The sequence below is a fragment of the Lissotriton helveticus genome, chromosome 1_1 (assembly GCF_964261635.1).
Source record: "Lissotriton helveticus chromosome 1_1, aLisHel1.1, whole genome shotgun sequence".
Taxonomy (NCBI): Eukaryota; Metazoa; Chordata; class Amphibia; order Caudata; family Salamandridae; genus Lissotriton; species Lissotriton helveticus.
This window is the reverse complement of record NC_136057.1, coordinates 559,748,268-559,774,154: the sequence shown is the minus strand read 5'-3', so window position 1 is coordinate 559,774,154 and position 25,887 is coordinate 559,748,268. Positions and strand designations below refer to the sequence as shown.

Here is a 25,887-nt window from a genome sequence, read left to right as displayed (position 1 = left end):
AATAGCGATTCTTTACCATTCCTAGTTTGCGATTAGCTATTTGCTAATTACAAATTACCCATTCATTTCCTTCATTTCCATAGGGCGGTTGGACTCACTTTTAGCTCGAACGGCTGAATGGATTTCCACGAAACTTGGCAAAATTGTAGGGACTGGTAGCCCGATGTGCCTTTGCTATGTCTCAAGATATATGCTCCAGTGGTTTTTACGAAAATTAACTTTGAAAAATATATATTGGGCTACATTGGCCTATATATATGTTGGAGCCCAAATGTAGCCCAATGAAGCCCAATGTAGCCCAATGTAGCCCAAAGATGGCCGCCAGACACACAAAAAAACAAATGTAGCCCAAATATCAGCCAGATGTAGCCCAACTATAGCCCAGTGACAGAATGACCAATCAGCTTCGCAAACCTCCGTTACGCGAAGCGGAGCGCTGTTACAGATATATATCTTTTTTTGAACGTTAATTTCTCAAAATCCACTGGAGCACATATATTGAGACCTAGCAAAGGCACATCGGGCTACCAGTCCCTAATATTTTGCCAAGTTTCGTGCAAATCCATTCAGCCGTTCGATTATTATTATTATTATTTTTTTTTGCCCCGCGGGGCCCTTTTAAAACCTCCACATCAAACCTAGGGGGTCAGCGAGGATCTACTATGCCCCCTTATAGTTATTTCCCCCTTTGTTTTGACCTCCTCTTGTCTCTCGATCCTACCGAGAGACAAGATGGCGGCCGCTACGGACTTTTTGGAATGTTGACAGACGCCGGAGAACCAATCAGCTTCGCTTCACAAAGCTCCGTTGCGCGAAAAGTACGCGTCCAGGGACGCTGCCAGGTCCGCTGTTACAGATATATATATCTTTTTTTAAACGTTAATTTCTCAAAATCCACTGGAGCACATATATTGAGACCTACAAAAGGCACATCGGGCTACCAGTCCCTACAATTTTGCCAAGTTTCGTGCAAATCCATTCAGCCGTTCGGGCTAAAAGTGAGGCCAACCGCCCTATGGAAAACTCAATGTTAAAAACACGTTTTGGGACCCCCCTTTTTTCTCGGCCCCCCCTTGACGAACCCCCCCCAAATTTTCAAGGGCTGCTCAGAAACAAAATGTGCCATTTTCCTGAAAATTTCAGCCAATTCCGTCCACAAACGCCAAAGTTATTAGACATAGAATTTTCAAAAATCCCATAGAGAAAAAATCCTAACTATATATACCTACTGGCGACCGCCAGTAGGTAATATATATATATACATATACATATACATATATATATACACACACACACAGGTATTGAGGGTACATCTATATATTCAAAGCAGTACTGCGGCGTTCCACTATAATTGAGGTCTTTAGAGTAATGCGCTGGTAGTAGTGTAACTGCAGCGTTCTTTAATTTCAACACACATACAGTACAAGAAATGAAAACGATATCAAATATCATTCACATCACTGAAACACACCATTGCTCTTTTCACCATCGTTTTGCATACAACCTTGTTCTTACAAACATACATTGCGCAGCGGTACAGCGGCCTTAAAAGTAAAGGTTTTTTTATGCATAACCTTTCTTCATTTTATTTCTCAGCAGCCCAGCTAATAAAATATATTGCAATTTTTTTTTTGAAACCCTTAGCTTATAACAGTGAATACAGTTCTAGACGGGACAGAATGCATTAACCTATATTTATATGAAAGAAAGTTATGTCACAACGTTGTTAACGCAACAAATAAGCCAGAAAAACCAATCAACAGCATGCCCCGCTTTCCAACATCATACAAAGACACAAACTCATGTCAAATGCCTACAGTGCATCAGGTAGGGCCATTGCCCCAAGTTCTCTGGTGTAGCTCCATCAATAAGGATTCTGGTCCGGAATCAGAGGATGTCCATCCTTGGAGCGGTTTAATAAATACATTCAAAAAGGAATCCTATATCTCTGGGGCGGGACACTCTGGACTGGAGCGAAGCATATGTCTCAAGCTGTTTATTACAATTGGTGAGGTCATGTGGCACGTGTAGGTGACTTTCCCCTGCCCCAGTATCAGTTATTTGGCCTTTGGAGAGCAACGACCAGAGTGTGGCAAGTTTCCGAATAGATTTGGGCACTGGATGCACCCAGCCCAACAATGCCAACTTGGGTTCTAATTGAATAGGCTTACCCATCATGTTAGAAATCGTGTGTATTAAGGCTGTCCAAAAGTGATATATGTTTAGGCAACTCCAGGCCTAGTGGAGAAAATCATATTTCAGGACTCAGCGTACGAAGCAGTACAAAGTAGCTGCAGTCCTCGTTTCAACAGGGTGGGCGGTGTGCGATATACTCAGAGTGTAACAGAAGTGTTTAATACGAAGTCCACTACTAGGAGATAAGGTTGCAGTCCGCAACTCCTCCTCCCATTTACGTACTATGTGGTGATGGGCTTCTGCCAGTGTGAAGTTGTACAATGTTTTCAGAAGTTTGGGCGATTTTGCAGCTATTAATTGTTCGATAGTCCCCAGTAAGGATGGCTCTTGTGGAAAGGATGGAGTAAATGATATAATTTATCCGATGAAAAAAAAAAAAAAAAAAAGAAATAGCGTGCAAGTGTGTTTATATCTATGGGGTTGCTTTCCCGATACAGATTTCCCCATTATGTGATGTTCCATTTGGCTAGCTGTGCAAGTGTTTTTGTTTCACCAGTTAATGGTATGTCTGGTTGTCCCTCAAGGGACTGGGGGTGAATATATCTACTTGCTCTAACCCTGCTTTCTGCCTCAGTCTGTCCCAAGGTAGTGCTGCGTAGTGCTAAGTATGTCCAGTTTTAGGCTTACCGGTCCCCCTGCAAAATAACTGTGTTAAGTGGAATGGGGATGCATTATCGGCTTCTACTGAGGGGCCGGGTCACTCGTATTCTCCATATTGCTGCACCACTGCATTTCTTTACCTAGGTGCTTAATTTCCCAGAAGAACGTTTCATTATACTCTAACTTTCTCTTGGATTTGGACCAGTGACAAAGGTTCAGGTAACTGTTCAAAGGTTCAGGTAACTGTTACCATTCATTTTCTCTCTCTTCAGGAAAGCACTGAAAACCTGTCTCTTTAGCCTAAAAGTGAAGGACCAGGTTAGCGTTAGGAGTTCTTGTTGAACGCACTTCTGTCTTGCTTTAGCGCCGGGACACCTCTGCTTGAGGTAGCTGTTTGCGCTTTTACAAATGCCGTGATTATTATTATTTTCTTATTATTTAGTTTCTAGCTCAAGTAAATACGAACGGTCCCTCGCTGTTTAGCTTTGCCCAACCCCTTAGAATACTTCTTTAAAGGCATCACACACTGTACTGACGTCCGGAACAGAGTTAATATTGATTTGAAAATATATCTAGTATCTCCTGACGCAATTCATTCTGGAATACCTCATCCTTCAATGCGTTTTGAGAGCCTCGCCACTTTTCAGGCACTGAGGGCGACTCAAGGATGTGCTGCCATGACAGGGCTGGTGCATGATCTGGACATGTTTTGGCCAAATTTTGCACCTCCGCCAACCAAGAGCCCACATGACGGGTGGCTACCCAATAATATATTCAGGACCATAATGAATGATCAATGGATATGGACGTACCTGATAACGACTTAGCAAGCCTCATCAACCAGGCGGTGATCTGCCATTATAACATGCAGAGCATTTAATGCTTGCTGATTGTGCCAGGCTGCTCCTGATGATCTATCCAGCCCCGAATTATGAGCTACATTAAAGCCTCCACCTCACAAGATTGTTCTGGGGGCTAAAGACAGAACTACAGACTGACCATAAAGAGAGAAAAAAATGTGTATCGTCATTATTGGGTCCGTAGACATTAACTACTGTGATGGATTTACCTATAAGTACATCTGCACTGATCATCACTGACAATGTGCAAATGTAGGAAACCTGTCCCTCCTTTTATTACGACAGTGCCCTCCGGAGACCATGAGGAGTACGAGAATGTGCATATATGTGCTGCGCCCATTTTGTTGATAGCATTTTATATGTACGTTTGGTAAGATGCATATCCAGCTGAAGTGCTATTATAATCTCATGATGTTTGGCATATGCATAAATATGACTGGTCTTCTGAGGGTGTACAGCCTGCTAATGTTACACGTCTGAAAGATGAGTAAAGGCTTCATCTCATGTGTACTGTGATATGTATTGTGTTTTGCATGGTCAGAGTGTAAAAAGTGGTCTGGTTCAGCATTTTTGTACATAGATATCTATGAAACCGTGTTATAGAGGATGACATACCTTGACACTGGAAATGCGTATTGACCTGCCCCAAACTTTACACACCACCGCCCACAACGGCAACGCCAATCCGCCAGCGAATCCATGAACCCTCTATCCCTCCCTGTAACAACTTCAGTAAATCAAACAAAAACTTAGAACAGAAATCCTGAACATCAAAAAGAAGGTGCACACACTACGTGACTTGAAAACCCACCACCACATTGTCCCGTGGGATCCTGCCTTCTGCTCAGGGAATAAAAGTAGTTTTGACAACTTACTATACCACCACCAACCCGATGAGATCCAAATTCAAATTTGAGTGATGTTCCAGAAGTTTGGCAAAACCTAAAACACTTTCTAGTGACTCAGAGCTTGATGGAATTTGTTCTTCCTCTCACCACTGAAATTAATACTGCAAGCATGATCTAAATTTACAAGTGTGTCACTGTAACATGTGTAGGCACCTTTCCTTTATATTCCAAATCCTTTGTCAATAACGTATCGTTTTATTAGCCAGATATCAGGGGCAAGTCCACTATGATTTAATTTCATTTATAGCCTATATTAAATAGTCTGGTGTCAGACTATGCACATAGCTGTGTACATACACACTTTGTCTCGTGTAGAGTATGTGCAACACTTCCATTATAGCTTGCAAAGGTATTAAAAAGTCTTCTGATGAAAGTAAAATCTAACTGTAAAAAGATGGATAGTGCAAATAAAAAAAATGTGCATGACCTCAAGCGCTCATACATTTGAAAAACATTATGTAAAATAAACCAAGGATGTATAATGCTATCAAGAGTGTGAAACGTTACCTTTCTCAACCCCTCGATTTGCTTGAAATACAGTGAAAAGAGCCACTGGGTAAAGTGGACTAACTAATACCCTGCTGTGAATGCTGTGGTGGGCAGAAGCAAAACATAAATGATAATTTAGCAGGCCAATAGATGGAGCCCTCTGTATATTATGTATGATTTTTTTTTAAAACAGTAATCTGGCGAGATAGCTAAAACGCTCACAAAGGTCAGAACAAACACATTCTAAATTTCAACTGTACTGCTCATAAAAGGTGATACGGATGATGAAGCATTCTCGCCTCACAATGCCTTTTTTTATAAAGTGCATATTGCATTAGCTTTCAAGGTGGTTACTGAAAGAGTATTTCTGAACCAACTTCATGCACTTACTGACTTCAAGGACAACAAAAAGAGGACTGAGCTTGCAGACATTTAAGACTGATTTGCACACAATTCTATATAGGAAGCCATAAATCCAAAACAATATCTTCCCACAATGCTCATCTATAAAACGAGCAATATTTTTCACACCCCCCAACCTGATGACAAAAGTTGCAAAGTTATTTGCTTTTTAAAATTATTGTAAACAAAAGCCTCACGAAAGTATTTAATTTAACCCACACAATGATGATATAAACAGCTTTTAGTTAGATACGCATTCTTAAGTTATGCCTACCATTGGAAACAGTGGTTCTGTCCCACCGCTGATGTGTGTAACTCAATCCGAGTGGAGAAAAGAAGCAGAGCATCTCCGGATATATAACCCAATTATTTTTTTGTTATGTGCCATTGATTGATGTGTCCTCAAATGTGTCCGAACTATCTGTCAAACAGGCTTCATTCCTAATTCGCATACATTCCCATGCACGAGCACTTTACAGTCGTGCTATGTGTGTAAACTGAACTGCCTCGCCCTGGCACTAAGGGTTAGCTAGTGAGTAAACAGCAGAAAATGTATTAAAATATATACGTGTAATAATTAGCATTAAAATGCCTAAACTACATAGTGGAGTATTCCGCAGAATGACTGTTCGCTGTCCCTCCTCTAACCAACACACACCGCCTCCTCGATTCCAGGAATCCTGCTCAGGTCGTGCCGAGTGTGCTGTCAGATTGCTTTGTGTTTGCTGTCAAATGAAGGAGATGCTGAATGCATTCCCAGAGTCCCCGACTGCAATTTTTCAAGCAATCATTAACCATTGCTTCAATCTGCGAAGTAATCGGACGGAGTACATCAGCAGTCAATTACAGTTGATCCATTCTGGAAGGACAAAGCGAACAGCGACATTCAAGACAACTCCAGGCTTTCCAAGCAAAAACTGACACTCAGCACAACCTTTGCAACAACCGAAAGAAAACAGCAAAGAAAAATGAAAGCGCCCAAATCTTACCCTTTTCCTCTGGTAAACTTGAGCATATTGACAATCCTCAATGCTATCTGTTATGCAAGAAGTAGACACTTAAACAGTCCAATCACTTTGAAGCTTGTGGGAGGTCATGTTCTAATCACAAGCTCCTATCCACGGGAGCAGCTACAGTACAGGAATAAAGGCCTCTTTCATAGTTAACCAAAGCGTCTCTGAATCTCATATATTAGCAGAAGTACCTCATTTTCAATTATCAGCTATTCTTCTAATGACTGCTAGGTTTAAAGCGGAGGACCAAGCTCTATCAGCTGTTTACTGATTTATTGGGCTCCCAGTTCCTGAGAGCATATTTAAAAATACAAAATATCATAATGGAGAGAGGAGTTGGCCTAACTGTTTAGGCGGTCGACCTCGAATCTGGGTTTGAATCTCCGCAATGAAGCTGAACATCCTGTGATTCTGGGCAAGTAATCTCCCCGTGCCTAAAAAAAAAAAAAATGAATGTGTCCTCATGTAATGCAACTGGAGCTATGTAAAGCGCTCTGATACCCGATTCGGGTCAAGTTCGAACTATATAAAACTCTGTAAAATAAAAATAATAGGTTAGGAATACAAATGGGTGATGTAAGCTTCAAATGGCGAGATCATCTGCCGCGGAGTTGCTACACTTGGGAGTCAAGCCTGCAATCCTTAAAGGTAAATATGAAAAGAATTCAAAAACGAACATCCATTGACAGATACAGTCCATTAACAGCTTAAGTGGATGCATTTAAGGTGAAATAAATTGTGAGTGGAGCAATGTGGAATCAGTTGCTTAAGCCCTACTAACAGGAAAATCGTCAGTGCTTTGTGAATTATGTCAAAGAGGTTTAGGGGTAAGGGGATTGGGGGACAAAAGTCGCAACTAACAATGTTCTAAAAAATAGGTAAATATGCTCATTGCCACAACAAACTAAAAATAGCAACACTCAGGCAAATATTTGATCTCAGAGGATATTGATATATATAACTAAACATAGTGGGAGGGGAAGGCTTGGGGAATTTTATGGGTAAATTAAAACAGAGAGGGGAATTCGTTTGTTTTTTGGCCAAATTGATGGAGGTTCGGAAGTTGCATTAAAATAAAGAACTAATGCCCACAGAATAATAGCACGGAAAGTAAGAAAAAAGATTAAAACAAGGGCAGATCTTCAACATTGATATTTGATAGGAAGCATTCCTACCTCAATTAAGACATTCTGTTGTATGATGTCATTCAATTATTCAACTAGTTTCACAATACTAACATTCTGGAACAAAATGCACTCTAAGAACCAGCAGCTGGAACTGGAATAATTCACATATTTTACTAAATGTATTCATTAAATGCTGGGGCAACAGAGGTGTAACTTCATAAAGCTCTGAAAAAAGACGTTACAAAAAATGGGTGGAAAGGTGAACGGTGACCAAATTCAAGTAATAAAGAAAAACAAATTATTTGATAATTTAGTTAAATAAGGAGAGTCCTCTGTAGCTTCCTAAAGCATGGGGAAACTGTCTTCCAAGATATGAGTCCTAAAGAAGAAAGTTCCAAAGGGAACTTGGTGCATCCGCCACCAGAGCGCATAAAAACCTTGAGAGCCTTAAGGGCGAGCCTTCAAATGGAGAAAAGGCTCAGTTAAGTTATATGGCATGCTGGTAACGACCAGACATTTATACCGTATTTGCTCACTATTCCTATTTCATACTGGTATTAATTAGTTCGATTTTGTCTGAATAGGTCACACTTTCTGGTTGCCTATACCTCAACAGCCAGCCTTGATCAGGACCTCATAGCGTGCCCAAGCGACACGTTTTCAGTCCAGCCGATTTTTCTTCTGTTGCTGAGGCTTGTATGATAAAAATTGGAAGGTTTTACTCGCTCCCCTGCATAGGAGTCTAAACATCAAGCACCCACTGTTCCACTTACAATTACTTCATACGGTTGTGGTCTGCCACATAGTTTATAGGTATATTGTGTCTTCAGTTGAGTTGGGAAAGATTGTGGGTAAATAACTGCTCTTGTGTTTCTACTGACGTTTGTTGCATCACAATCTCATTCTGATTTGCACATGCACCTTCGAACACAAATTTTGTAAACAACAATTACATAGGTCTAAAATTAGCATTACAAACAAGAAATGGAGGGATACTTAGATTATAGGCCGAATGCAGTGTCTTTTTAAGCCCAGTACATTAGTGGGGATTTTTTTGTATAGTATAGTTCTACATGAATGGTATATTAATTGTATTTGATAATCCTGTTAGTACTGGTTAGCTCAAGAGACACCGTAACGATGCATTGTATTTACAAATTCAATTGAATTTTAAACCATGATTTTACTATGTCAACTTGCTGTACCCAAAATGTTTTACGGTTTTCAAATAATTTTATCTTAGGTTTCATGGCAAACATTAGTGACTGAAACGGCGTGCCAATTTTAACATGAGTGGGTGCAGGGCTGTATGTTCCACCTACTGACATCAGATGTGTATACATTGTATGTCTTTGCATCATTTATATTTTTTTAACCGATTAAAGAATATTCAATTAAAAGAAATTAAAGGCACATCCTATTCCACAGTTCCTTAAACTACATAATGGCAAGGGAACATTAATCACACTGTCAGCTAAACTGCCAGATGCCTGAAGGCATGCACTGCAGGATAAACACAGCAGAACTCTTTCATTTACATAGGCCTCAGGAGCCTAAACAGGTTTCTAAGCCCCCTCGGTGTCTGAGGGTGTCTGCCTACATTTTGTCTAGGTGTTCAAAATCAATCAGGACCCTCGGAATTCATAGCATGGGGGCATAAACAGATCACTGAAAATCGGCAGCAACAGTCATTTATCACTTTTAGACTACAGTATTAATTCTGTTTTGATTCGGATTATGAAAGGCCTAAACATGTTGGTATCACAAGAGGCACTGCTAAGGTATGTTCGCACTCCAATAAAACATTGGGGCAGACGGTATAGCAGCCTCGAAAACTGCAATTTCAACACAAATTACCATACCCTAAAATAATCTTCGAAAACTACCATCATAATTACCTTTTGTCAAAGTAATGATGCTAAACATTACCACATCCGAGTAAAAGAACAATTTACTTTTGCAGTATTAGTAGACCGTGTGCATGCATATTGTTATGCAAGAGCTTATGTTTTTTTTTATCTGAGTGGGATACATTCTTGTTAATACCGTCTAATTAAACTATCTAGGACTTGATTTCAGTGTAAGCTCATAAAGGTCCATCTACTCGCCATCTGTGATGCCACTGGAAAGCCGCTCACAGAGCACTAAAATTCAAACGGGCAAATGCACGAAGGACATTCAATGAATTGAACAAACGCATTTCCTGCATTAAACAAACACATTTCCTACATTGAGCCTCGTTGAGCACATACTGAACAAGCATTTGCAATGCAATAGGTCTCGCATTAGGTAAGTTTGAGCCATTGGTATTGTGAATTACATTTTTTTTATTTATGTGTTGGTTGTGAAAATAGCTAAAGTAATAGCTTTGTCATTTACAATGCCAATAGTTTTAACTTTCACAAATGTGACACCTATAGCATTTGTAATGCAATATGTGTTGTATTTTCACCAAAATCCAAGAACAGAAGTGAAATATTAACATTTTTTGTGATATTTATAAGACAGACGTCATTGTTGTTCGAGTACTTTACGCTGGTGTTTGGATTCCTGTAAATCCCCAGTGTTGCAGGGTGCTTAAGAATTTTGTGATCACAGTTGTACTGTATTCCGGGCTGGGGGGGAAGAAAAAAAAAAGAGAGAGAGAGAGAGAGAGAGAGAGAGAGAGAGAGAGAGAGAGAGAGAGAGAGAGAGAGAGAGAGAGAGAGAGAGAGAGAGAGAGAGAGAGAGAGAGAGAGAGAGAGAGAGAGAGAGAGAGAGAGAGAGAGAGAGAGAGGACTATAGTATGCGGCAGCGTTGGGTATAAAAAATAGGCCAAATTATGCGGTAACAAATGTATAAAAATCACAAAGTTGTATAAAACAATCATGCAACCATAGACTTGGCACCTAGAAAGCACTTTAGTACATGAATTTCCTTTAGACACTTTCAGGCCACAACAACTGTATCCATAAAATCATCCCCTAAAAACACAGCACTCCGAGCTATAGAAACTAGATTTAGCTACAACCCTGTATCGCACCCTTCCAAAAAGGTAGGTTTTCCTTGGCTGTTATGGAAGAACCTGTATATACAATCAGTAATGGGCATGTAGAGAAGAGAGGTTAACCCTCTCACCGTTCAGATTATGAAGCGAAGTACACAACCCAGACTGTCCCCTCTATAGCAGGGGTGTCCAGTGTAGGACCACGAGGGCTGGAGACACTCCGGAGTTTTAAGATATCCACATACATTTACATAGAGCTGAATTTATTTACATACAAAATGGTTATCTTGAATATATGGCATGTGTCGGCCCCCTTCTGTAGAGCTTTATATGTTAATTTCACCTTTATCTATGGATAACTGAACTGTGAAGGTTTGAAGCAATGTGCCTTGGATCTGCAACTCATGTCTTTGACAAGAGGTTCACTGAGCATTGGTAAAGGGAGCTACAGATGGAAATTCTAATTTGACCTTTTTGAAGTGGATCTACACATCGGGCTTCTTCGGTCACCGTACTGTGAATGGTAGAATGATGATCACATGCAGACCAGGCTTTATAAAATGCCAAAACTGTAGTTCATTTGGTTTTTCATTCAGCTCATTTCTTTGAAAGTAGAGACAGTTTGCACGCCCAACGTGGGGATAATTTGGGATGATTAAGTAAAGTAAGTGTTGATGCTTGTATTGAATCAGTGGTTAAGACTTTGTTTTTTTGTTTATTCAGTTAAAACAGCAGCTTTTTTTACTTGAAAAAAGGACGCCATGCAAGCACGATGGGACCCTGATCAATGCAAAAGCGAATTGCACAGATGCCAAGATTGGGGCGTTGCTAGAGTACCTAGTCCCATGGCTACAGTTTGAGCAACAGACTGAAGCCCATATCATGTCAAAGGTAAAAAAAAAAAATATATATATATATATATATATATACATACATCTAATTTCTTCTGGCTTTCCATCTGTAGATGGATTGCCCTCAAGATGATGCGTTTGAAGTATCCAAATCGCATTGCTCTGAAGTATATCCATGGGAAAGTTGACAGGTTTACACTGCGAATTTGACACAGATTTTACAATAATTGGACTCTTCCCCAGGTTCAAATCTAAATATTGAAGTTAGTGCCACAGGAGATGGTCTGCTCGACCCCTAAACTGGCGAATACCCTCGCGCCTAAGGACTCCGGGGTAAGGAGCAGTAGACTTGGTTCCGGGGTGCGCACGTGCGATTCTGTGTACAGTAGAAGTAGAAGCCAAAGTCGGCATCACATATACCCAGCACTGGCAGCTACCTGCACACTCATTATTAATTCAACAAAAGGAGATCCATCGAGCACAAGCTGATGTTATTTATAGGCTGCAGTTTGGCGTAAACTTGTGTAGCCTCTCACACACCCAAACAGGTTATTTCCTTTATGGAGAAAAAAAGAAATTCAAGGGACAAAATAATGAACTTCTTCCCGATAAGACTGCACAAAAAATACTACACAGAAAAAAAGGAGCAAGTGTGTTAGCTGGACTCGCTTGATTATATTTACAAAAACAAAACATTTTGGTCATATTGCTTCTTGTGGGTGGCTCTCTGACAATAAGTCTGGTGTTACCAGCTTCAAGCAAGTGACTGGTCCCCAAGCTTTGAGTGACAGGTTTAGAGCTCCAGGATAGGAAGGCTGGTCTGCCGAAGAAAGGAGGATGATATAAGCATGAGGTAAGTCACCTTGATCTTTAGGGAGTGGCCTCCCTGTCCGGCTCGTGCTGCAGATGAGGTGGCTCTAGAAACTTCCAGGCTTGCCTGTGCCAATGGCCTGCATCTTGAACATGGACGCGTCTGGTGATGCTGCAATGCCCACACGTGAGCTGACATGTTCGGGCACAATGCCCTCTGTGAAAGTTTGTAAACTAGGAGGATGACTCCAGCTGTGGGTTAGGGAACCATCATTTAAAGGTATCGGATTACCAGCTACGCGGAAGACCACAAGTACAGAACCGCAGGACTTAAGCGCTTTAGCCGGGTTTCACAAAGCGTTAAATCCCCCAAGTTTAACGGAGCCGTGTTACCTGCGGTTTCAACATTACTAATGTGGCTCCGGTCAATAACTGGCTGGCCTGACCACGTGCTCATCCGTGACAGCCTTCGCTACTTCCCGGGCTGGAGAACCACCGCTCTGCCCAGAGTACACAACATGCACCAACCTTCTCGGATATCTGTTCCACTGAAGCCTTGTTTACATAAGCTAATTAAAATGTGTTTGCACTCTCAACACAGCATACCTCTGGAGCCGGAACATTTTACCAGGCTGTGGGGCGTTCAGTGCATTTCTGAGAGGTTTCATTTCCCACTTCCAATCCTTTCAAGGTTCCCATACGGGTGATCTCCTGCGAGCCAGGCCGGTCTACCCCGCTCCTGTGAACCAGGTCGACCTTTTCCTGCTCCTGTGAGCCGCCTGTGAGCCGGGCCGACGTGCTCCTGTGAGCCAGGCCGACTCCTGTGAGCCTGGCTGACCTTCTCCTGTGAGCCTGGCTGACCTTCTCCTGTGAGCCTGGCTGACCTTCTCCTGTGAGCCTGGCTGACCTTCTCCTGTGAGCCTGGCTGACCTTCTCCTGTGAGCCAGGCTGACCTTCTCTTGATAGCCTGGCTGGCCCTCCACAGAGAGGTTCACTTACTAAGGCGGCTACATTCTGCAGTGGCAGCCAGCTGTTAATATAGGCACAAGTGGCCCCTGACACATGCTGCATCTGTGGGCGTCAGCATATGTCAGGGCTGGGTGCTCCTGTACTTTGCTGTAAACATTACGTAATGTCATCTTAGTCTCGTGCCCATGTGTCCTGGAAGTGCCAGCACCCTGGCAATCAGTAATGGGCATGTAGAGAAGAGAGGTTAACCCTCTCACCGTTCAGATTATGAAGCGAAGTACACAACCCAGACTGTCCCCTCTATAGCAGGGGTGTCCAGTGTAGGACCACGAGGGCTGGAGACACTCCGGAGTTTTAAGATATCCACATACATTTACATAGAGCTGAATTTATTTACATACGAAATGGTTATCTTGAATATATGGCATGTGTCGGCCCCCTTCTGTAGAGCTTCAAGTATGAAGCCGACATACAGTCTGGTAACACAACCAAATTTTCCTTGGATAAAAAGAAACCTCAATAGGAGCTATTCTGCTCCGATAGGAGCCCTGTGTCTAGAAGTCCACACCGCCAGCATCCACCGAGCAGGTCCTCGCAGTCTGCGACGAGCCAGATATCATATGGGCTTCAAGCACAGGGGCTGCGAGCAGACTGTGCACCACGTCCAATGTTTGCACGGTAGAGACTGGTAACAAACATATTACGAACTGATGCAATAATGACACCATATTACCTTAAAAGCTCGCATTATGAAGACGAGTGTTTCCGCTCAGTTTAAACACCCAACAGGGAAATGTAGTTTCTTGCTTTGAGCAAGCCCTCGTGCCGGGCGGGGCGCAGGAACATTACCAATAGTAAACGATCAAAACAAGTGACGTCAGGCGGGCGCGTGCACTTCCGCGCAGGCGCAGAGTGTTCTTGGTCGCTTCTTCGGCACCCGCCCGCCCATCCATCCATCCATCGGGAGCAGAACAGAAGGAGCCCACATGAAAACAGGACAAGAAAAGAGCCTGCTGAGGTAAGGGGGGAGGGGAGCGTGTGTGTATGCAGTGTGTGTGTGTATGCGACGGCGGGGGTGGGTTCTCTGTATGCGTGCGTGTGTGTATGTACGCTCGTGTGTGTGTCTCTGGTGAGGTAAGGGGGGAGCGTGTGTGTATGCAGTGTGTGTGCGCGCATGTGTGTGTATGCGACGGCGGGGTGGGTTCTCTGTATGTATGGGTGCGTGCATGGGTGCTCGTGTGTGTGTGTGTGTCTCTGGGTATGCGCATGCGTGTTGGTGCTTGCTTCCGAGGCAGGAGAGGGGCACGGCGCCCTGCGCGCCCACGAGGTGCAATCTGCGCTCGTGCACCTTCTCGTCCGTCCTTCCCTCGAGACAGCTGACTATACGTCTCCGTCCCTGGAAGCATCCTTTGGATGCTAATTCCAGGGCGAGACCTAAAAATGGATGACGTGAGAAATGCAAAGCCGCCTTCTGAAAAAATCATACAATATAACAAACAAGCAAGCACTGGTCTTAACTGCAGGTGTTGCCCAAATTCCCAGTAGTTGCATAACATAGGATTAATTGGCCTGCTGAAAATAAATCCTTTATTTTTACACGCCATTGTTAAACCACATTTTTAAGCAGTGATGCCATAACCGTGTTGAATGCCCGGCAAGAGTGAGTGGAAGAGTGGGATTTGTTCACTATATGAGAGACATCAGATAAGCAAAATTATTAATCAACACTTATCATGGCACACTAACAGGCAGTTCTAATCATAACCACAGAAATCTAGGAGTGGAGGAATCGGTAGCCGTGTATTAGGGCTAAAACATCTATTAGCTCAGATGATGGTCAGAATCTTTGGAAATGATTTCAAAGTGATTTGGGTGGCAAATTTTCTAATGCAGAGCTGATCAGTAGAAGAAGTAAGGGTACGTTTAAAAGACAAAGATTGTTGATAAAGTCCTGGTAGCCAAATGGGGCTTCTATTTATGTCAAAGATATTCATCTTTAAAAGTAAGGTAACAAGTACTGGCACTGAGGCGGAAACTATGTTTGTAGTTTGTGCCTCATTGTATACTCTGTTACAGAAGATTTGTACTAGAGGGGCCAGGACTGAACCATACCTTTTTCCGTTCCTCCTCCTTTCTTATGAAGAGATGGAGGCAGAAGCTGCTCACAAGGTTCACTTTATCAGAGGATCAGTACAGGAACTTAGTTACCTGGTACCTTATATGCTGTCAGTACAATTGTGGGACATAACTACCTAGTTACACATGAGATAAGGAAGGCCTTGTTAAGTAACATGGTTAGAGAAGATGCTTGCTAGTTAACCCCTTCGACGCTGATGACGAGCTGGGCTCTTCATGAGGTAGCCTCCTGCTACGCTGATGACGAGCCCAGCTCGTCACGTAACATGCGCTTTCGCATATCTCAGCGTGCGAGCGGAATTCCGCCCGCACGCATGCGGTTAACACGAGAGCTGTGTCTGAACTTGGAATGTCAGAAACCAGGCCTCTCTTTGAACTAGACACCTCAGAACAACCTACGAAGATAATTGTTTTCCCTAATTCCAGCGGAGAGACCATGCAACCTTTGCTTATTGCATGAGATGGTCAGTGGTAGAAAGAGAACTTCTTTCCAGTGCTAGAAGCTCCTGGTTCTTGCACCAAAACCAATGCCCCTGTAGACTTTACAACAAAAGGTGAGCCAACAGGTTTACAAGCATTTCCCTTTTTTTTTTTTTTTTTTTTTTTTTAAGAGTTCACCAAAATGCTTAATGAAGATTTGGAGAGGCCAGTCACAAGATTCTCAAGAAAACTGTAGAGGTAGCTAATAAGGTGGTGTGTCAGCAAATGGGGGTCCTGGAAGTGTCAGATATGTCAATCCTACAGGCCCATGTAACATTAACCCGGCTGTTAAGTAGAAGAACATTGCAGAGGAAAACGCAAAAACTTAGAACAGAGGCATGAACAGAGGGTAGCAGAAAGTTGAAGCACAAAGGGCATTCTCTCATTTGCATGAGGCAAACATGCCCTTAGAAGGTACAATGGCAGAGCTCCACAAAAAGGTGGCGCACTGTTAATGCGCCCCCTGAATGCAGCCCTCAAGATGAAAAAAGGTGTCTCCTGGACACCCCCCCCTCTACATCCCCCTTCAGGCTGGTGCAGTGACTTACTACACCCATCTGCAAGGGGTCTCTAACTCCTTGATAAAGTGCAGGCAGGGTACCATCTGCACACAGAAACGCGAAGCAGCCACTCCATAGTTTACTGAATTCGTGCCCCCAAAACAGTGTGAGTTTACGACTGCCCTAGGGGCAGTCCATTTGTTGTAATAGGGTACACAGTCCCTGTCTGTACCCAGCGCACCTGCTTAAAGGTGCCACGTGGCTCACAGTAGAACAGTACCCCCTATATGTAATAAGGACCCTGATGTACAACTGTTATTCTCTAAATGATTAGATCTTTGGCTTCAAAATTCCTGTCTACTTGAGCATTTTAATTTCACTAAAATGACGGGTTCCAATAGAGAACGTTCTTTTCGTTGAGACAATGTGCAGCAAGTAAAGAATATCCATCATCAAGCTCATGTGCAATAAAAACAGATTCTGCTCCGCAAACAAAATGCAAAACAAAAAGACACCAACCACAAACCAAGTGAGCACCAAGATCCACTCTAAAATAGCAGATTATTTCCATCAGCAGATTTTTCCTTCCACTAACTGAAATCATGAAACCCAACACATGTAATTTAAAACTGGAATACATCCATTGGCATACTTACTCAGGAAGACCATGCTTAAAACCAGCACCGTTTTCAAGCTGATGCAGCACATTGGATATAACCAGTGGTAGGACGTAGTCCGGAGCCACTGGCGGAAAGTCACTAAACTGTAAGAATTAGGAGAAGTAAACAGCTCGTGAACTCCGTAGCAAATCCTTAAATGAAGATAATAAACAAAACGTTCTCACCGCATTCTATTTTTACAGAGAAAGAGCAATAAGAACCAGAGCCCTAAGAGGAGTGACGGGTAAGCAGCCACTACCTATCCCAGAAGTGATGGTAATTGGAACACGACGGTAGATCAGTACAGCACATTTCACAGCCAACACTGCAGGAACGAGCAGACTTCATATGCATGCAGGTCTCCGTTGCAAGCATTCATGCACAGCTAGAATGCTATTATGGCGTTCATCTCTTTAAAAAGGCCACTGGAAACAATTTACTTCAACTTTCAGTGCATATTTTCAAAACAGTATAGTGATCTATATCTGATGACAAACTTTCAAGTGTAGTAGGTACCACCTGAATATTCCACTGACACATTAGCATCTTTCTGTGCCCGTGTCGAGCCCATATATATTGCACAAAAAGTCACTTAGGATGGCCTATCCTAAAATTCAGAGGAGACCGTACAGCACACATTCGACAACCCTCACTAAGTATTTGGTCCATGGCCATCAGGTTAGGCAACTACTGTCCTTTCCCTCACACATTTTGCTTGTCCTATGACCACTGGAAAAGCTTTCATGTCTCCTTCAATAAAAAGTTAATCATACATTTCATTGAGACAAGTCAAAGTCAATAAGTGAGGGACTAAAATGTGTAATATTTGATGAAGGAGTGATTCAGTGACATGTTAATAACGGGTTAAAATCCAGTCAATAGCCAGGATTATCAGGATGAAGTTGGGTGACTATGTTCAAAATGTAGTGAGGTAAAGATATTTGGCTTGTTCATGGTTAGCGTGGCTTGTAGATTGAGTCGCGTACCATGTGGGTGTTAGGTTAGATCTGCACTCGTTTTATGAGAAGGTCATGGATAATGACACTCTGCACTCACACATCCACACACCCACAGTCGTGCTCAACTAACATTTCATGTGAATGGTAGAGATGTGTAAATGACTTAATTGATGTGTACACATGCCAGGAACTGGTTAGAACAGAGTAACAGGATTAGTGCACACAAATCGCCAGCATTATTAATCTAAAAATCAACGGCTATATATGTTCAAATATTGTGCTATTTTTGGTTTAGAAGGCCGGTTCATTTTAAATAAAGTCATTCTTTGCACCACACAAGCAGAAGTCATGAACGGGGAATTGGACAAGTGCAACCAACTCTAGGACTATTGATGTGAGCTGAAATTGCTGTTCAAGTACCCTAGAAGACCTACTACTTTTGCTCTGAACTGGAGCTGTATTGGAGCAAAGTATTTGATGTTCCCTCACTTTTTAATGACATTTTCCCTTTCACTGTTACAAAGGCCAAAGCCAAGATGAAATATTAAGATTACAGCAAAGACCTCATTTCCTACTTTGTTGCAGACAAAAAAAGCAAAGTACTGAATAACGCCAAAAACGTTGAATTTGGAGGCCTGACATCGCTGGACAAATTGGTAGTTATGTTAGAATTAAATAGCTTATCATTTTTTAGGGGGGCAGGTCGCCCTGCACGAGAGGCCATACAAGAGAGCTATTGCAACATATTGAGATTCAAGTAGCCTTTTTCTACTTCAAACCCCAAATCACTTTAAAGACAACGCAATATCAGTAAGGCTGACAGGCTCTTTTAACTATGGGCAGCTCTGAAGGGCTGGGGTATTTATTGTCTAGTGATAGCACAGTGCACGTACTGGGGTTGCCCAGAATGAAAGGCATGGCACTTCACAATCCAGTTGAAGACATACGATAGTCAATGCATTCCGTGTAGAGGAACTACCCTCAAAATGTAGTCTGTATATTTTCAATATATTTAAAATATACTCCAGATCCATCTTTACAATATGTCCCATCTCCAAATATGGCATCTGGACCGCTTTGTGGCTTCCATGCAGCATGCTGGTATCAGATGGTAGTCTACAATTTAACCACAAGACTAGTCTCAATGCCTGCATTTCAGACTGCAGCCATCTCACTCCCTTCGCTGGCACCTCTTTTCCTCTGTGGATTTTCATCTTTACAGCGCAGTTCCAGGTCTTGCCCCTCTTTTTTCCATTTAATTCCTCAATGGAGCCACCCGCTTGTCTCGTATTTCCATACCCAAGTTTAGAAAGTCCCTGGCGACATCCTGGTGTGCAGGAATTATCCTTTGTAAAACGGATGGCTGTTTCCACGGACTGTTCATTGGATTTTCCGAATATAACTGATTCAATTGCGTCATTTGGGGAGGGGTTCGGGCTGTGTCTCACTTATGGAGCCTACCATTGTTCAGATAATTCATATTTCGTTTTGCCTTTTTTTTTTTACTAGCTAGGTATAAGTTGGAATTTTAGAGATAGACTTAGTCATTAATTGTGGTAAAGGCAATGTTACGCAGTTTTAGTTAGTTTGTACAGCGACTCGCTGGCGAGATTTACTACACATGTTTGATGATCTTGGAATTTGATGACCCAGTAAGAAATAGAAGTTCCCGTTCATTTGAAATCTTACACAGGAAGATTATATTTTATAGTCCCACTTTGTAATGAGAATGGACAGTCATGTCGGCTTTATAAATAGTAACATCTTTAAAGACCACGCTGTGGTTTAGAAGCTTTTTCTTGAAAATTATTCCAGCAGCAACGTTTCAAGCACAACAATTTAGACTACACTGAGAATATTAAAGCATATTTTAAATGTGGTCTGTCGCTATTTTGATGTATAGGTTGATCAAATATTTGCTGACATTTAAATGGACATACCCAACTGGTAAACGCTTGCCTCATACGTGAAGTAGTGCCACAGATCATAAATCCAGGTTGAAATGTCTAGGGAGGTTCCGTCAGTCGATATTTCTGCTTGCTTTGCCCTTGCAGGAGCCAGCTAACTCTCCAGAAGGCTACAGATTAAAAATTGGCAGATGTAATGCAATACTTTTGTTAATCTGATAATACAGAAGTCCACTATTAGAAAAAGGAATGCTACACTAAAGGTAAGATCATGAAGGAAGGAAAAAGAAAGACCCATACATGGTTAGATATTGACACTTTTCAAGCAACTGACTCCTAGCAAGTGGAGCTTAGTTGGAAAGGAAACATGTATTGGAAGAGGGACGTAGGGGCAAGCAAACAACAGAGCTGGAAGGTCAGGAGTGGGCAAGCAACGAAAACTGGAAGAGGTTGGGTGCAAGCAACAAAGTGGGATGGGGCACACAACCACAACGGGCAAACAATGCAATGACTGGGAAAATAAAACAAGCATTTGCAATGCAATAGGTCTCGCATTTAGGAATGTTTAAGCTATTGGCATTGTAAAGGAAAATGCCTTTTATTTACATTTTAAAAACAAAAATAAAAGACATTGTCATTTACAATGTCAATAGATCAAACTTCTGTAAATGTGAGACCTATTGCATTGCAAATGCTTCTTTAGGTAAAAGTGCCTGCCTTTCACCACAACAGAACCAAGCTTCGAGTTAGGTGCCTGGCTCCAGCCCCGCTTGTTTATTTTCACAGTCTGGTCTGACCTATATAATCATTATGCTATAGGGGGACATTATTAAATTACGGAAAATATATTTCCACCTTTGCGTACATTTGTGATCACACCCTTCTGGATTCGAGTCTGTGCCCCTGGGATTCGCCACTCAATCACAGCATGTTGCAGACATTTAAAGGCAATTCTTACATATTAACTCCCTCTGCTCGGATTTGAACACACACGAAGATATCATTCTGAAGGCAGCGCACAGCTGCTGCAGCTCGTTTCCAGCAGCTACATGCAGCAGCACAACTGTGACCTGCCAGATTCTGAGTAGATGCCTACTAGCCACATTGATAATTAAGTAATGAAGCGGTATAAATTCTATGTTATAGAAAGCACCGGAAAGTGTAACATGCATTAAAATATCAGAATAAGTGAAACTAAACAGGCTGGAAATTAAGTCTTAATGCTCTTATGAAAAAAATATTTTCACCTGCTCGATTGCGTAACTCAGTGATTCCGTATTGAGAATCGATACTATTTCCCTCCCATCACTCAGCTATGATACTTGAGTGCGTGCAATAACGAAATAAAACAAGCAAACAAATCCCGCCGCCCAACCCCGGCCCTCACTTACCTACCTCCGGCCAGAAACGCTCTGACGCACACCGCAAGTCGGCCTGGAGCGCGCCTCGGCAGAGACGCGGGAGGACAGGAGCGTGACGTACGTGAACGTGCAAGTTGACGTTCCCGCGCGTTCACGGACCTGAGTCGGCTCGTTCACAGGGAGCTGCTCGTTCACAGCTCTAACTCCCTTGGCAGGGAGGAAGGTGACTATAGTCGAGCTGACGGGAGCGCTTCGCGCTCCAACGCCAGCTCGACCTAAAAATAGGGCAAGCAACAACAAAGGAACAATAGGGTGGGCAATAACGAAGCAACAATAGGCCAAGCAATAACAGAGAAATATTAATGGGGCAGCAAAGATGACAGAGCAACGATGAAAGGGCAACAACACAGGATGGGGGATGGGAGGGGAACAAATATATCCACTCTTAGGGAATATTGTGGGAAGAAGAAAAAAAGTAGCTTTAGCCAGACTGCACAAGCAGCGAAGGACACCCGAAGAAAGGAAGCAGTACTTGGTCCATACTCCGCAAAGGGGAGAAGTACACAACTGAAAGTGAAGCCGGCATACACTAACAGGAACCAGAAAATAAAAAATTTCATTGAAGCCAACAAAAGGTAAGCAATAGGCGGGCTCTAAACACCCTTTAGGTTAACAAAATGTTGCACATCACAGTGCATCCATTGTCTCAGTCAAGACCTGAATAGTGTGTCAGAAATTACTTTTTTAGGTTCATTTGCACGTGATGTGTACTTTACATAGATAGGAGTGTGGATAATAATTTGGGTAGATTAACACGAAAAGTTCAAACTCCTTATTTCTAACCTTTTGCCTATACATATACGTTTGGGAAAAACCTAGTTTGTTTATATTTCTTCAAATGTAATTTGAGTATTCTTTTCCCTATATTCAGGCTTAATTTTTCATTTTTCTTATTAGCTGGGAATACTTTATTTTCTTACTATAGTTTTATTATACACCACACAAAAGGTGCTAGGAAGAAAGTTTGCAAAAATTCGAACCATGTGCAATTACTCAAGGTAGAATCCCAAACCATTGTTTTTCAACTAGTGTGCCACTCACTCACCTAGTGTGTCACTCACCTTTTGTGATTAATATAGTTTTATTAGGTCATGTGTTAGCTTATAGTTGTTAGATACTTGCCGGGAAGTTGTGGAGCTTCTACTATCTAATTTTATTTATGTAGATTTATTTAGAATGGTGGTCTCTTCCTAGATTGCTAAACCCAGCAAGCTAACGGTGATCTAATAACGACCAACTGAAGACAACACTCTCCCTCTAGTAGCTTTTTAGGTCTGGCTTGTCAGCACCGCTATATGACTCAATGTCATCTATCTAAAAACATGTTTCAGGGGTACTATAGAGAGGGGCAACTCTTGTGTTGGACAGGAATACATATTCTGATTGGGCAAAAGTAGCAAACTTCTGAGAGAGCGCAAACTGATTTAAATGTATGAATACATCACACTTACCTGTAATAAGCACAAGTCATGAAGAGAAATGCCATGAGTGCTAATAGTATTTGCAAATATATTCTAAATGTATAGCTAATGTAGAGATTTAAGTAGAAGTGGAACTAATACAGAAATGTGTGACATTATATGACTTTATTAGACGTGATTATTTTGAATCCATGTCGTGAAGCTGCTAAAACATAAGATGGTATGCGGTTAAACGCAGAACGTGGTAGGCCTCAGGGCCAGAGCTGGAGGGAAAGGGAAGGTGGTTCTTTTCACGACATAAGATTGGTTTAAGGTTTTGGTCATTGCATTAAATAGGCCATGATTTATAGAAATGTTTATTTAATAATAGAATAAGAGTATTAACATGTTTTAATTAAATGAAGAAGTTGAATGCTATAATCATAATGAGAAATATTGTAGGCCTGAAATGTTTTAGCATTGATTTACACGTACATGTCTGGGCTGAGAAATGTTGCAAGCTTTTTTTTCTTTTAGAAGTATATGAGAGTTGGGTTCTTGGCTACTGATATCTGTCTGCAACAGGAAAGGGGGGATCCAATTATAAATGAATGAATAGAGGTCTGTTCAGTAGACGGCCCAGACATGGAGGAGGGTTTTGGAATGTTTAAGGGGTATCAGCGGGCCGGAGAAGAATCTGAGAAGCAAGGTCAACTCTAACGTCTGAGGCCCAATACAAAGCATCATGGAAAAAGCCTGAAGTTGCACCACGTGAGAGGCGTTTCGCAAGGGGCGTCTCAAATGTTGTTGACTGTTTTGTATTAGGGACAGCACCCCTGGGTGGAGTTAGAGCAGAGACCTGAGGACCCCTAAGAGAGTGGATGGGTAGGCAGAGAGGGGTCATGACTGAAGAACTATAGGTTTTCACCAAGAGACTTAGAGTGAGTGACTTCCCTTGGGGGTCATTCATTGCTGACACCTTTGTTAGGTTGGGATTTGGTTAAGTAGGGATACCATCTAGAACAGGGTAGGGACGCCTAACCTGTGTGTTTTTTTCCTCCAACCTAAATGAAGGAGAGATATGCGTCTATGCTGATAGCTTTGCTATTCTTAGAACTTGTGTTAGTGATTTCTGTTGCTCGGTTGAGGGCTTTTCGAGAGCACATGTATGTAATTGGACCTGTGTATCTCGTGAATCTCATTCTGAGATGCTTGTATTTGCAGCTCATTATATCTTTACAATAAACTTTTGAAACTAGAAGTTGTCCGTGATCTTTGAGAGTAGAGTCCTTTCTTGGGTGAACTAACTTGGAAATAGGTGCACTTTCTTTCCTTACAGACAGGCAATAAAGGTTCAGTCGACCAGATCGAGGTTTGGATCAATAGATATAAGGTATCGATCGAAATCTCACCCTTCCACTTCCATGATAAAATGCTTCAGAAAGTTGGGGCATGGGGAATCACACACGTCACTAATGCTGTTAAATAGGTTCCGTTAGTATATAATTTATGGTGTTTTTGATTCTTTGGCAGCAGCAAAGATGGGAGGAGGGCAGTCACGAGGAGTGTAATACTATTTTCCCATCTCAGCACACTCCCCTTCCATAACTAACCTTAGACTTCAGAGTGCAGTTGTGTGTTTGAGAGCAGTATTGGGGGGCTAAGGCTATATTAATGTACATGGAATTTGAGGTCTTGGTTGACAGGACAGCTGCTGTGTGACTATGTGATGAACAAAAAAAAGAGGTTTCAGAATAATACTGAGAGGTGAGCTTAGACTCCACCCATATGTTTTCTCCGAGTACAGGATGTGTCTCCCACTAAAAACTGTTCTTGTATTGAAATCTTTGACGTATGGCAAAGCTTGTATTTAATACAGCACGGCTGAATTGGTTATTGTGACAAATCTATGATCATGGCTATTAGGCCTGATCTTTTTATTATGAAATGTTATAATGTAGGTATTAGGCCTGACATATTTATTGTGAAAAGCATATGTTAAAGTCGCAGGCATTTAAGGGTGGATTTTAAATACTCTACTAAAATCTACAGATAAGTATTTTGTTACAGGGAATATCACAGATTACTGTAGTAGGCATAGGTTTTGCTCATAGTTACCTATTGAATCAAACAGTGGATGTAGTTGATCTGCTCTGTAAAAATCTGTGTAAGGCCCTCAAAGGAGAAATAGCATTTTACTTAGCCAACTATAATGTTGCATACCTTCCTAATTTTATGACTGCGTGCCAGATGGTATCCTCGTGGGAAAGCTTACACTCAAAACAGATGGCCTGAGTTAGTTATGCTGACAAGCTTTAGCCGTATTGGTGCACTGGGAAACGTTATGTCAGATGGCATTGGTCTGGTATGCATATTATGGCAGGTTATGACAAAGGCAGTTGGTCTAATTTATTTATTGAGAAAAACATTCACTAAAGCCAGGAAGACTGCAACAGTTGGTTATCACGTAGTGTTGTCGGTTACAGGCAGGCATTTTGCTATATGTAATCTCACAGATTACTGTAGTAGGCAAGAGCTATGATATTGGCAAACCAAACTGGCAAATCCTGGGGGTTTGCACTGTGATGATTTCTATTAGATTCTATTGGAGCGGAATTGCATATTGTTTTGCAAACTGTATCTTTCTACATATTTGTAGTTTTATAACTGTATGCATGATGGTGGCCACTTTTATGTGCACTTGGATAGGGAGTGCAGGTTAAGATGTAAAGACAATGGTTAAGAGTATTGGCCATGGCAGGTCATTGGGAAAGTCATGCCAGATTCCATAGGGTTGATATGCTATTTAATAAATGTTTTGACAAATCTCATCGGCCTGACCTACATACTGTGAAAAACATGTGCTAAAGGCAATAGGGTTTTAAGGATGGAATGTTATGACACAGTGTTAAAGACTGAAGGCAGGTATTTTATCTGGAATCTCACAGATTAGCTTAGCAGACAAGACGTTTGGTGAACAAACCATGTGGACAGAATATCTGCCGTTCAGAGGGTCACGGGGCAAGAAGGACTTCCTGGCCCAACCGGAGGGGTGAGGCTTTTACTAATGATGTCCTGGGGCCTGACCTGCTATGGGTCCCGAGCAGCTGGGCCAAGTATCCCATCAGACCTTGACACTCAGTGGTACCACCAGTTCAAGTAGGCAAAGGCTTTGGAGGGGGAGAAAGGGGATGGGGGGGGGGAGAGGGGGGGG

General features: G+C 42.0%; 1 protein-coding gene across 11 annotated transcripts in view; it reads right to left on the bottom strand.

Moving 5' to 3' along the window:
• Positions 1–25,887, bottom strand: part of PLEKHA5 (pleckstrin homology domain containing A5) — a 1,381,245-nt gene that overhangs the window by 813,250 nt on the left and 542,108 nt on the right. The window lies entirely within an intron of this gene.